The sequence below is a fragment of the Sorex fumeus genome, unplaced genomic scaffold (assembly GCF_029834395.1).
Source record: "Sorex fumeus unplaced genomic scaffold, SorFum_2.1 ptg000050l, whole genome shotgun sequence".
Lineage (NCBI taxonomy): Eukaryota > Metazoa > Chordata > Mammalia > Eulipotyphla > Soricidae > Sorex > Sorex fumeus.
Window position 1 is genome coordinate 17,135,462 of NW_026606107.1, and position 13,320 is coordinate 17,148,781.

At 38.1% G+C, this 13,320-nt stretch overlaps 1 protein-coding gene across 1 annotated transcript in view; it reads left to right on the top strand.

Annotated features, from left to right (window-relative positions):
- The window catches only part of BRWD3 (bromodomain and WD repeat domain containing 3), a 235,604-nt gene that overhangs the window by 49,851 nt on the left and 172,433 nt on the right, over positions 1 to 13,320 (top strand). The gene's annotated exons all lie outside the window — the stretch shown is intronic.

The window sequence follows — 13,320 nt, forward strand, 5'->3', positions numbered from 1 at the left end:
AATAAAAGGGAAATACAAGAATTTCTTGCTTAGGCCCAATCCTAAAAATTTTCTTGTATTTTTTTCTAAATGTTTCATTTTACATTTTATTTTATGACTTATTTAGGGGAGGATTGGGCCACAATTTGGGACTGTTCCTGGCTTCAGGGTCACACCCATGTTGGTGCTAAGAATCCGTGTGATTGCAGGGGATCTAACCTAGATCTACGGCATGCAAAGCACATGCTTTAGCATTTGGAGGTAGCGCTAGTCTTTATAATCTATTTTGAGTAATATTGCTTCAGGCATGAGTTATAGATTCATTATATTTTATGTTGTTACTTAATTTCTCCAGAACCTATGTTGGAAGTACTTGATTTGCGTATTTTAATAAAAGTTTTCAAATGAGTTGTCAATGTCTGAGAAAGTTTTGGGAAAGGAATTATCTTTAGGGAAACAAATCAGTTTTTATGGAAATAGCAGCCTTGCGACGTTCAAATCAATGAACATTGAATATATAGCTATTCATTTATTAAGATCTTTGAGTTCTTTCATCATATTTTCTTTATAACACATCCATTGGTAAAAGGGACTAGGGAAAATCAGTTGTACTTCTGGGACTACTAAAGTCAGTACAGCACCTGGCAGTGTTTGAGGGTCTGTGCTGGGATTAAATCCAGGGTTTCACATGTGTAAGTAATATGCTCTACCAATTGAACCACATTTCTGGGCTTCCTAATTGTTTCATAATTGTAGCATATCATACTTTTTTTAGAAAGTGATTTCAAGGGGCTAGAGAGATAAGTATAGAGGATAGAGTATGTGCCTTGTATGTGACTGACCTGACACTTCATATAGTCTGATCTCTGGCACCTCATATAGTCTTTCAAACCCCACCGGGAATGATTCCTGAGTGCAGAGCTAGGAGTAAACCCTGAGCACTGCTGGATGTGGCCCAAAAACCAAAGCAATTTTAAGTATTTAATTTTCTTGGTAAATGTCATTGATCCTCTTTAGTAAATGGCATTGTGTTTTTAATTTTAGTTTCTGCATGTTCATTTTTAGTGTATAGAAAAAAAATTTCATTTAAATTGTGGTCATCTTATTTTCTGCAACCTATTTTTTTTTAAATATGTGATTTGTTGGTTCTTTTTTTTATTTATTTATTGAATCACTGTGGGAAAGGTTACAAAGCTTTCAGGTTTAGGTCTCAGTCATGCAAATATCAAACACATTTCCCTTTAACCAATACTTATTTTTTACCATGAAGAACCCCAATAAAACCCCACCCACCCCCTCCCCGTCCCTGTGAGGGCGATGAATTCTAGTTAACATTCTATCTGCTTTGATTAGATTCATTGTTTCAATAAAAGATTCACCACTATTATTTAGAGTTTACCCCCCCCCCCCAATCAGACATGCTGAAAAAGCATTGTGAAGTGATTTTCTGCAACCTATTTTTATATTTTAAATCTCTTTTTAAATATTTTGTCCTATATTTTATTTGGGATTGGATGCATTGGCATACTTAATTATGAATTCCTTTGGGATTTAAGGTTCCAGGCAATACATATTGTAGTCATTGGAACATGATTCAATTGCTTAGGTGAGTTAAATTTTTTTCTCATTTTCAGAATTATTTTAGAATATTTTTTAAAATCTCAGCTTCAAACTAGAGAAAGATCCTGGTCTTATAGCCTCAGTATGTCACTTACTAGTTTGTTTTTATGAAGGACATTACTTAACCCCTCTCTGTGCTTTAATTTAGTATATGTGGGGCTCCAACAAATATACCAAATCTTTAAAAAAGGAGTTGATAATATGTTAAACATGTAAAATGTACAGAGCCTGAATTAAAACATTAAAGAAAAGTTTTACATGACAGGAATTATTTTTGTTGGTTCTGGTCAGAAATATATAACATATAGTCATCAATCTAGTTACAGATTTACCCCTCTATCCTGCCTGTTTTGGTATATGAGAACTGAGACTCCAGGGAAGAAATAAAAAGAAGAAGCTTCATAGGAACTAAGTAATGAAGATAGGTCTGATTTACCTATTTTATAGATATTCTATCAGTAAAGAAGATGTTAGGTTGCTTGTTCTTTTCTCAATACTATGTTGCTTCCTGCCAAAAAAGGAAGAGTTTCTAATGCCAGAGGAAACAGCCAGCAACTCACTCTTTGATTTTTTTCCCCACAGAATTACTGTTTTATATTCTTGGCTTCCACCTCCTCTTCCCACACATGTCCCCATGGCTTTCCTCTTCGTATTGAATGGTTAACAGTAATCAGGAAAGCAAGAATGTTAATTCACTCTTCTGTACTAATCAGTATCTTATAATTGGCTAGAGGTAAATATTTATAGATAAAGTATTGAGAGGTGGCTGTGATATCAGAAAAATAATAGCAGATCCAAGTTCAGTCACTTTTTCTATCAGTTATCACATGCACATGTTAGAAAACTCGCTTTAAAAACCTTAGTAGCTTTTTGTGGAATGAGTGATCAGATTAAGATTAATCTTTCTTTTTTCTTTTTATTGAATCACCATAAATTACAAAGTTACCAATATATTTATGATTGAGTTTTAGGTGTATATTTTTTGAACACAAATTGCTTCACCTGTACCCAATATTCTCCACCAATGTTCCTAGTTTCTTCCCACCCCCAGCCTGCCTCTGTGGCAGGCACTTTCCCCCTTCCCCACTGTCCTAAGTGTTCCCTTCCCTAATTTATCCCCCTCACTCCTGCCCCAGTGCCAAGCTTCCTGCTGAAGATAAGTTATCTTCAGTAGGATTACTGAAGATCAGTTACTAAAGATCTTGATTTATATTGCCATTAGTCATTTGATATTCCCTTACAAGATTTCTTTATATCCCACATATGAGAGATCATTCTGAGTCTGTATTTCTTCCTCTGGCAAATTCACACAATATGATCCTCTACAGATTCATCTACATTGCAGCAAATTTCATGAATATCCTTTCTTAAGGCTATGTAGTATTTCATTGTGTTTATGTGCCATGTTTATTTTATCCTGTCATCTGTTAATAGGAATTTGTTTTTTTCCCTCATATTTTTGGTACTGTATACAGTGCTGCAGTGAGCATAGGAGGGCAGGTGTCTTTGCTGATTTGTGTTTTTGGGCCCTTGGGGTATATTCCCAGGACTGATTTATATGCTGGGTCATATGTAGTTCAGTTCCTAGTTTTTTGATTAATGTCCATATTGTCTTTCAAAAGGCTAGACCATTCGATATTGCCATCAGCAGTGAATGAGGTCCCTTCTCCCCAACATCCTTGCCAATACTGTATTTTGTTCTTTTTGGTGTGAGTTGATATCTCATTATTGTTTTGGTTTGCATTTTCCTAATGATTAGTGATATGGGCATTTGTTCATATGCTTTTTGGCCATTTGTATTTCTTCTTTGAAGAAGTTCTGGTTCATCTCTTCTCTCTATTTCTGATAATGTTGATTTTTTCCTTTAGAGTTCTAGTAGTGCTTTCTATATCTTGGATATTAGCTCTTTGTTGGATAAGTGGTGTTCAAACAGTTTCTCCTCGTCTGTGGGCTGGTTTTGTATTTTTCTATCATTTTCTTTGATGTACAGAAGCTTCTTATTTTAATTTAGTCCCACTTGCTTATTTCTGGTTCTACTTGCTCCAGCTTCAATGTCATGGAGAGTTTTGTCAATATTCTGGTGTAGTTTTATGGATTCAAGTCTGATATCTAGGTCTTCAATCCATTTTGATTTGACTTTTGTGCATGACTTTAGAAAGAGGTCTGAGTTCATTTTTTTTTTGCATGTGGCAGACCAGTTTTCCTAACGCCATTTGTTGTAGAGGCTTTTCTTACTCTACTTCATATAAAATTAATCTTTAAAGTCTCTTCACGGTCTAGCACCATTCTGTAATAGAAAACTAATTCAAATACCAAAAGGCAAAATGTAGTTGTTTGTAGATTGTTTGCCTACAGTGTTGGAAACGTGATTAGCTTTTCAGAATCTTCACTAGGGTTTGTGTTTTCTTTTTTTAAAATTTTTTTTATTCTTGAAAAATATTGATATGCAAATTAATTGTGTTTTTCTGAAAATAAGTGACTTAGAAAGTTTTTTTTAAAGTTTATTGGCATTTGTATTTTCTCTTTGTGAAAGTCTCTTTTAATCTCCCCTATGTTTAATATGATTATTGTTTTCTGTTGCTGAGATTTGTCAGTGCTTTATATATAATAAATTTCTGAATATCCCTTTATCAGATTATGGTGTGCAAGTATTTCTTATAGTTCAGTGAAATTCAAAAAAATTAAACTGATTTACTTTTGCCATGCAAAACCTTTTTAGTTTTACGTGGTCCTATTCATTTATGTTTTTATTTATTTATTTTAATTTTGGCCGACTTGAGGTTGAGTCCTCCGCCCCTCTCGGAGAGCCCGGCAAGCTACCGAGAGTATCTCGCCCGCATGGCAGAGCCTGGCAATCTACCCGTGACGTACTCTATATTCCAAACACAGTAACAAGTTTCATGATGGAGACGTTACTGGGCCCGCTCGAGCAAATCAATGAACAACGGGAGGACTGTGACCGATTAGTGAGACAACATGAGGTACAGTTGTAGACTTACAAATTTTTGTGCTTGGGTTTCAATTATACAGTGATCAAATACCCATCCCTCTACCAGTGTTGTTGTGCTTGATAGTGGAATCAAATCACTGAGGACCATTCTGAGTTTCATATCCTGGAGAGTTCTGCTTATTTTTTCCTCAACGTATTATTTGTTCCCATTTAATCTTAAAGTCTTTCTTTCCTATTGAATTAACTTTTTATAGTATGAGCTATGGACCCAGTTTTATTTTTTTGCACGTGGTCACCCAGTTTTCTCAGAATCATTTGTTGAAATTGTATTCCTTGCTCCTCCTGTTACATGTAGCCCCTTTGTCATGAAGTAACCCTTCATAAAAGTTTTCACATCTTTTGTTAAGTAGATGGATTTTTTGATTATTTTAGACATTATTTTAAATGGAATTGTCTTTTTATCTCTTCCTCCTGTGCTTACTTTTTGCATAAAGAAATGCAACATACCTGCTAGGTTGCTATTTGTTTTATTGGTTCAAAAGCTTTTTTAGTGGAATCTTAAGGTCTTCTATGTATATTATCATGCCGTTTACAAATAGTGATAGTTTTGCTTTTTTTTTTTTTGTAATTGAATGTATATGGGGGGACTTTCTTATTTTTTACCTTTGAATCTGGTGTTAAATGTAGGGTGGTTATATATTACTTTTCCTATCAAAAATATATTTCCATTCTTATTTTGCTGATGGTTTTATAACATGAAAGGATTTTTAATCTCATCAAAATATATCTCACATCTATTGATAGGATCATATGAGTTTTATCTTTATGTATATATTGTATATTGTGTTGTTTAATTTACATTTATTGAGTCATCTATAAATTCTGGTTTTAATCTTTTGATATGTTGTTGGATTAATTTTGTTTATTTTTAAAGGACCTTTGCAGTGATGTTCATCGGAGATATCAAACAAATTTAAGAAAATTTTGAATCTCTGTGAAAAACAGTTACAAAGTTGTTCATGATTGGGTTTCAGTGATACAGTGTTCCAACATCCATTCCTTTACCAAAGTATATTTCCTGTCACCACTTCCCTCCCCCCATATGACTCTATTATACTTTTCTTCTATCTCTCTTCCCCCCTTTCTCATATATTCACTGTGGCCTGCAATCACTTAATCACTTAATCACTTAACTTCCCGTTAGTCGTCGATTTGCTCGAGCGGGCGCCAGTAACGTCTCCATTTGTCCCTGTCGCGTGCTAGTGTAGCCCAATGGCATCTGTTCGCTCCAGGAACATGAAGGGCCTCAAACCGATCGTTCATGATCTTGACGAAGAAGTCTGACCATCTGGTAGGTGGGCGGCCACGCGGTCTTTTGACATCCCGTGGAATCCAATCAGTAACAGCTCTAGTCCAACGGTCGTCTTTAAATCTCATTACGTGACCAGCCCATCTGATTTTCGACACCTTGGCAAATGTGACAGCGTCCCTGATCCTTGATCGTCGACGGATGTCAGAACTCCGGATTCGTTCTCTCATTTGAGTGAAACGTGATATTCCAAGCATAGCTCTTTCTATTCTTCTTTGGGAGACCTGAATAGCGTTCTCATCTTGTTTGCGTAGTGGCCTGCAATACTTTATTCAAATGTTATCATGTATATACTTTACCTCATTTCAGCACTCAGTTCTTTTTTTTCAATTTATATGGCAATTTGTTTAAATTTTTTTTTATTTTTTAATTTTTATTAGTGAAACACCATGAGGTACAGTTTTAGACTTACAAATTTCTGTGCTTGGGTTTAATTATACAATGATCAAATACCCCTCCCTCTACCAGTGACCACTTTCTACCACCACAGGTCCCAGTATTCCTCCCACACCCCATACCCCCGTCCTACCCTGCCTCTGTGGCAGGGCATTCCCTTTTGTTCTCTCTCTCCTTTTGGGTGTTGTGGTTTGTAGAAGAGACATTGAGTGGCAGTCATGTTTGGTCTATAGTCTACTTTCAGCAAGTTTCTCCCATCCTGGGAGGATCCTAACAGCACCCATTATTAGGTGCTCCCTTCTCTATTTGAGCTCCCTTTTCCCCTAGCATGTGTGGCTGGCCTCCAAGACATGGAGCAAACCTCCTGGTACTAATCTCGGCCACTCTTGGGTCTTAGTCTCCTATTTTGTTACTTTATGTTCTCCAGATGAATGCAGTCTTTCTATGTCTATCTCTCTCTTTCTGGCTCATTTTGCTTAACATGATACTTTCCATGTAGTACCACTTGTATGTAAATTTCATAACATCATCTTTTCTAACAGCTAAATAGTACTCCATTGTGTAGATGTACCAAAGTTTCTTTAACCAGTCATCTGTTCTTGGGCACTCAGGGTTTTTCCAGATTCTGGCTATTGTATAGTTTAGCACTCAGTTCTTATCCAGAGTGATCATTTCCAGTTATCATTGTCATAATGGCCCATTCTCTATCCTAAGTGCATTCTTCCTCCCTTGTGGGAAGCATCTTACCATGGACCATTCCTCCTGGCCTTCGTTTTTATTGTCTAAAGTATTATTCTCAGACTATGTTTTTTTCGTTATTTTTTGGGGGGGTGTTATTCTCAGACTATTTTTTAAAAATCATTCAAGTGAGTACTATCATTCTTAATTTTTTTAAAATTTTGATTAGTGAAGCACCATGGGGTACAATTGTAGACTTACAAATTTTTGTGCTTGGGTTTCAGTTATACTATGATCTAGTATCCATCCTCCAACAGTGCCCATTCACCACCAATGATCCTAGTATCCCTCCCAGCCCCCCAGCCCCCCCCCCGAACCACCCCACCACTGTGGCAGGGCATTCACTTTTGTTCACTTTCTCCTTTTGGTAGCTGTGGTTTGCAAAAGAGGCATTGAGTGGCAATCATGTTCGGTCTGTAGTCTACATTTAGCATGCATCTCCCATCCTGGGAGGGTCCTCCCAACAACTTTACTTGGTGTTCCCTAGTTTTTCTGAGCTGCCTTTTCGCCTAGCATGTGCGGCTGGCCTCCAAGCCATGGAGTGAACCTCCTGGTACTTATCTCGGCTATTCTTGGGTGTTAGTCTCCTATTTTGTTACATCCTATTCCCCAGATGAATGCAATCTTTCTATGTCTTTCCCTCTCTTCCAAACTCATTTCACTTGGCATGATTCTTTCCATGTAGTACCACTTGTATGTAAATTTCATGACTTCATCTTTTTGAAAAGCTACGTAGTTCTCCATTGTGTAGATGTAACAAAGTTTATGCCATTATGTTTTTTACCAAACTTTGTCTATTGTGCAAATGAAACAGTGCAGCAATGAACATAGAATTGCAGATGTCATTTCAACTGTACTTTATTGCCTCTCCAGGATATATTCCCAGGAGTGGTATTGCTGGGTCAAAGGTAAAGGTAAAGGCCCTCCCGTTGATCGTCGATTTGTTCGAGCGGGCCCAGTAACGTCTCCATTGGAGACTTTGTTGTTACTGTGTCTGGCATATCGAATACTCTCGGTAGCTTGCCGGGCTCTCCGAGAGGGGCGGAGGAATCGAACTCGGGTCGGCCATGTTGGCCGCTTGTAAGGCGAACGCCCTACCCGCTGTGTCAATTTCTAATTTTTTGAAAATCGTCCATACTGGTTTCCAAAAGGGCTGAACCATTGGGCATTCCCACCAGCAGTGAAGGAGGATCCCTTTCTCGGCCACATCTGCACCAACACCAGTTACTTTTGTTCTTTTGGATGTGGGCCAGTCTCTATGGTGTGAGATGATATCTCATTGCTCTCTTGATCTGCATCTCACTGTTGATTAATGATTTAGAGCATTTTCTTATGTGCCTTTTTGCCATTTGATTTCTTCTTTGAGAAAGTTTCTGTTCATTTCGTCGCCCCATTTTTCATAGGGTTCTATGTTTTCTTCTTGTGTGGTTCAACCAGTTCTTTGTATATCCTTGATGTCAAGCCCTTGTCGGATGGGTATTGGGCGAATATCCTTTCCCATTCTATACACTTTCTTTGTATTTTGGTCACTGTTTCTTTTGCGGTGCAGAAGCTTCTTAGTTTAAGATAGTTCCATTTGTCTGTCTCTGTTTTCACTTGCTTGGCCAGTGTCGTGTCATCTTTGAAGATACCTTTAGCTTGAATGTCGTGGAGGGTTTTGCCAACTTTGTCTTCAATGCACCCTATGTATTTTGGTCTTATGTTGAGGTCTTTAATCCATTTTGATCTTACTTTTGTACATGGTGTTAGGTAGAGATCTGAACCCATTTTTTTTGCATTCAGCCGTCCAGTTTTGCCAGCACAATTTATTAAAGAGGCTTTCCTTGCTCCCCTTCACATTTCTTGCACCCTTGTCAAAGATTAGATAATCGTATGTTTGAGGGGATATGTCAGTATATTCAAGCCTGTTCCATTTGTCTGCAGCTCTACCGTTGTTCAAGTACCATGCTGCTTTGATTATTAATGCTTTGTAATAGAGTTTGAGGTTAGGAAGGTTGATTTCTTCCATTTACTATTTCCCAAGAATTGCTTTAACTATTCGTTGGGGCTTATTTTTCCATATGAATTTCAGGAATGTTTGCTCCATTTCTTTGAAGAATATCACCGTCACTGTCCTCCTGTTGTTCATTGATTTGCTCTAGCAGGCCCAGTAAGTCTCCTTTTATTGAGACTTGTTGTTACTGTGTTTGGCATATTGAATACATCGCTGGGAGCTTGCCAGGCTTTGATGTGTTGGCGAGATACTCTCGGTAACCTTCTGGGCTCTCCGAGAGGGGAGGAGGGAACAAACCTGGCTTGGCCGGGCTGGCTGCACGCACTATCATGGATATCGTTATAGGGATCGCATTGAATTTGTACAATGCTTTGGGGAGTATTGCCATTTTGACAATGTTAATTCTCCCGATCCATGAGCAGGGCACATGTTTCCATTTTCTTGTGTCCTTTTTTACTTCCTGAAGTAGCATTTTGTAGTTTTCTTTGTAGAGGTCTTTTACTTCTTTAGTTAAGCTGATTTTTAGGTACTTGATTTTCTGGGGCACAGTTATGAACGGGATTGTTTTTTTCATGTCACTTTCTTCAATCTCACTATTTGCGTATAGGAAAGCCATGGACTTTTGGGTTTCAATTTTATAGCCTGCAACTTAACTATACAAGTCTATTGTTTCTAGGAGTTTTTTGGTAGAGATTTAAAGATTCTGTAAGTATAGTATCATAACATCTGTGAATAGGAGAGCTTGATTTCTTCCTTTCCGACCTGGATGTTCTTAATATCTTTTTCTTGCCTAATTGCCATTGCTGGTACTTCCAGTGCTATATTGATCAGCAGTGGAGAGAGTGGGCATTATTGTCTCATCTCTGATCTTAGAGGGAAGGCTCTCAGTTTTTCCCCCTTGAGGCTGATGCTTGCCATAGGATTGTGGTAGATAGCTTTAACTATATTGAGAAATGTCCCCTCTATACCCATTTTTGGGAGAGTTTTCATTGTAAATGGGTGTTGGATCTTGTCAAATGCTTTCTCTGCATCTATTGATATGATCATATGGTTTTTATCTTTTCTTTTGTTGATATGTTGTATTATCTTGGTTGATTTCCAAATGTGAAACCATCCTTGCATCCTCGGGATGAATCCCAATAGGTCATAGTGTATGATCTTTTTGGTGAGTTGTTGAATTCTATTTGCTAGTAGTTTGTTGAAAATCTTTGCATCGGTGTTCCTCAGAGATATCGGCCTGTAGTTTACTTTTCTTGTGGTGTCTTTGTTTCCTTTTGGTATTAGAGAGATATGGGCTACATAGAAACTGTTTGGGAGAGTTTCTGTTTCTTCACTTTTCTGGAAAAACTTTGAATAACAGGCAGTATATCCTCTTTAAATGTTTGAAAAAATTCGCTAGTGAATCCATCTGGACCTGGGCTTTTGCTTTTCGGAAGACTTTTGATTACATTTTCAATTTCCTTGATTTAATAAAACTATTCAGGTACTCTAGATCTTCTTGATTCAACCTTAGGAGATTATACGAATACAGGAATTTATCCATTTCTTCTTGTTTTATCCAGAATTTATCCAGATCCTCTTGTTTCGTGGCACAGAGTATCAAAGTAGTCTCTGCTGATCCTTTGAATTTCTTTGGTTTATGTTGTGATATCTATCCCCCTTCTCATTTCTGATTCGGTTTATTTAGGGTTCTCTCTCTTTCTTTCTTTGTGAGTCTTGCTAGTGGTTTATCTATCTTGTTTATTTTCTCGAAGAACCAGCTCTTGGTTTCATTGATCTTTTGGATTTTTTTTTGGTCTTCCTGTCATTGATTTCTGCTCTAAGTTTTATTATCTCTTTCCTTCTGCCTGATTTGGGCTCCTTTTGTTGGTCCTTTTCTAAGATTTTGAGCTGTGAAGTTAAGTTGTTTATGTGGACCCTCTTTTCCTTCCTTAGGAATGCTTGCTCGCTATATTTTTTCCCTTAACATGTCTTTAATTATATCCTATAGCTTCTGGTAGCACGTGTCTTCATTCTCATTTGTTTCCAGGTATCTTTTTATTTTGTTTTTGACTTTCTTCCTGAACCACTTGTTGTTCAACATTGAGTTGTTTAATTTCCAGGTGTTTGATTTGGTTCTCTGTGTCTGTGTGATTCCCTTCTATCCTCAGTGCATCGTCGTCTGAAATGATTGTTGATTCTATTTATATCTTCCTGATTCTATTGAGGTATGTTTTGTGGCCTAGCACATGGTCTATTTTGGAAAATGTGCCTTGTGCACTGGAGAAGAATGTGTATTCTTTCTTTTTGGAGTGTAAAGCCCTGTATAGGTCTATAAACCTTCCCTCTTCTATTTCTTCCTTCAAAGCCAATGTTGCCTTGCTGAGTTTTGTTCCTGTTGATCTATCCAGAGGTGATAAGGTGATGTTGAAGTCTCTGGCTACTATTGTATTGCTAGTAATATCCTCCTTAAAATCTGTTAGCAGTTGTTTTAAATATTTAGCTGTTCCCTCATTAGTTGCATATACATTTAAGAGTGTGATTTCTTCCTGTTGTACGTATCCCTTGATAAATAGAAAACAGCCTTCACTGTCCCTTCTAATCTTTTTCAACCCAAAATTGATGTTGTCGGATACTAGTATAGCCACCCAAGCTTTTTTGAGGGAGCTGTTTGCTTTCAGGATTGTTTTCCATCCTTTACCTTTGAGTCTGTGTATGCTATGAGTGTTCAGATGAATTTCTTGTAGGTAGCAGAATGTTGGGTTCTGTCTCTGAATCCATTTCACTGCTCTGTTTCTCTTAGATGGTGGATTTAGACCATGGACGTTGAGAAAGATTACTTTTACAGGATTTTGTGTCATCTTTTCGCAAGGGTCTTTTGTGTTTGTAGGGTTTGTCTTGTTCTATAGTAGCCCTTTTAGCCCTTCTTTTAGGTTTGATTTTGAGTCTGTCAATTTCCTGAGCTGCTGTTTATCCACTAAATAGTGTACCGTTCCTTTGAATTTGAGTGAGAATTCAGCTGGATAGAGTATTCTTGATGAAGCGTTCATTTCAGTGAGTTTTTTCACTATATCTCACCATTTCTCTTGGGCTTCGAGGGTTTCCTTTGATAGGTATGCTGTGAATCTAAGGGGTGTTCCTGTGTATGTGATTTCCTTCTTTGACCTTGCTGCTTGCAGTATTTTGTCTATCCGCAGCATCCATCATTCTAAGTATGATATCTCTTGGAGTGTTTTTATTAGGGTCTCTTTTGGCTGGTACCCTTTGGGCTCCTTGAATCTGAATGGCTGCATTATCCAGCTCTGGGAACTTTCCAGCAATGATTTGTTTAACTGTGGCTTTTTTTCATTGGTACTGTTTCCCTGACCTTCTGGTATTCCAGTGACTCTGATGTTGTTCCCTCTTGGAATCATCTCTTAGGACTCTGATTCACTGTAGAGCTATTTTGAGGTCTCTTGCCATTGTTTATTGTTGCCTGTAGGCTTTGTGCAGCTGTTCTTCCAGGTCACTGATTCTGTCTTCAGCTGTGGCTATTCTACTTTTGAGGGCACAGACTGAGTTTTTTTTATTTCATCCACCGAATTTTTTATTTGTGACATTTCTGTGAGTAGCTTTCCAATTTCTGCTTTCAATTCTTCCTGTATTTTCTTGATTGTTCTCTCATGTCTTCCTTTAATTTACTGGATATCTGTCTCACTGTTGCCTTGAGTATTGAACATCTTCATTATTTCATATCTGAATTCTTTCTCAAGAGGTCCCTTAGGTGAGCAGCACCTACTGAGGCTTCTGGACTCTTTTCATCGCCCTCCCCTCATGGTGGGGATTTGCATTGTTTCTTCATATTGGTGTGGAGAGATGGAGAGTGGGATGTTACACGAGATTACTGGGTATGAGTAAATTACTTGTGGCCAAAAATTAGGCCATGCCCACTTCTACAGAGGCCCACTCACTTCTACAGAGGCCACGCCCACTTCTGAAGAGGCCATGCCCTCTACGGGTACCGGATGTGTGTGAGGGGGTTCAAACTGGGGGAGGAAGAAAACCTGGCATAGCGTTGTGGATGAACAGGAAGAGTCTCAGGGCTGGTGTGCATCCCTGTATCCTAGAGGATGCCTGTTGTGTGTATCAGAGAACTGCAAGTCCAGGCTTCGAGTAATGACTGACCTGGAGGGTGGGGACAGAAGACCGGTCACAGCGTTGAGGATGAACAGGAAGAGGCTTAAGGATGGTGAGCTTCCCAGGGTCCTAGAGGATGCCTGGGGCGCATATGCGGAGAAAGCCATGTCCTGGCTTTAA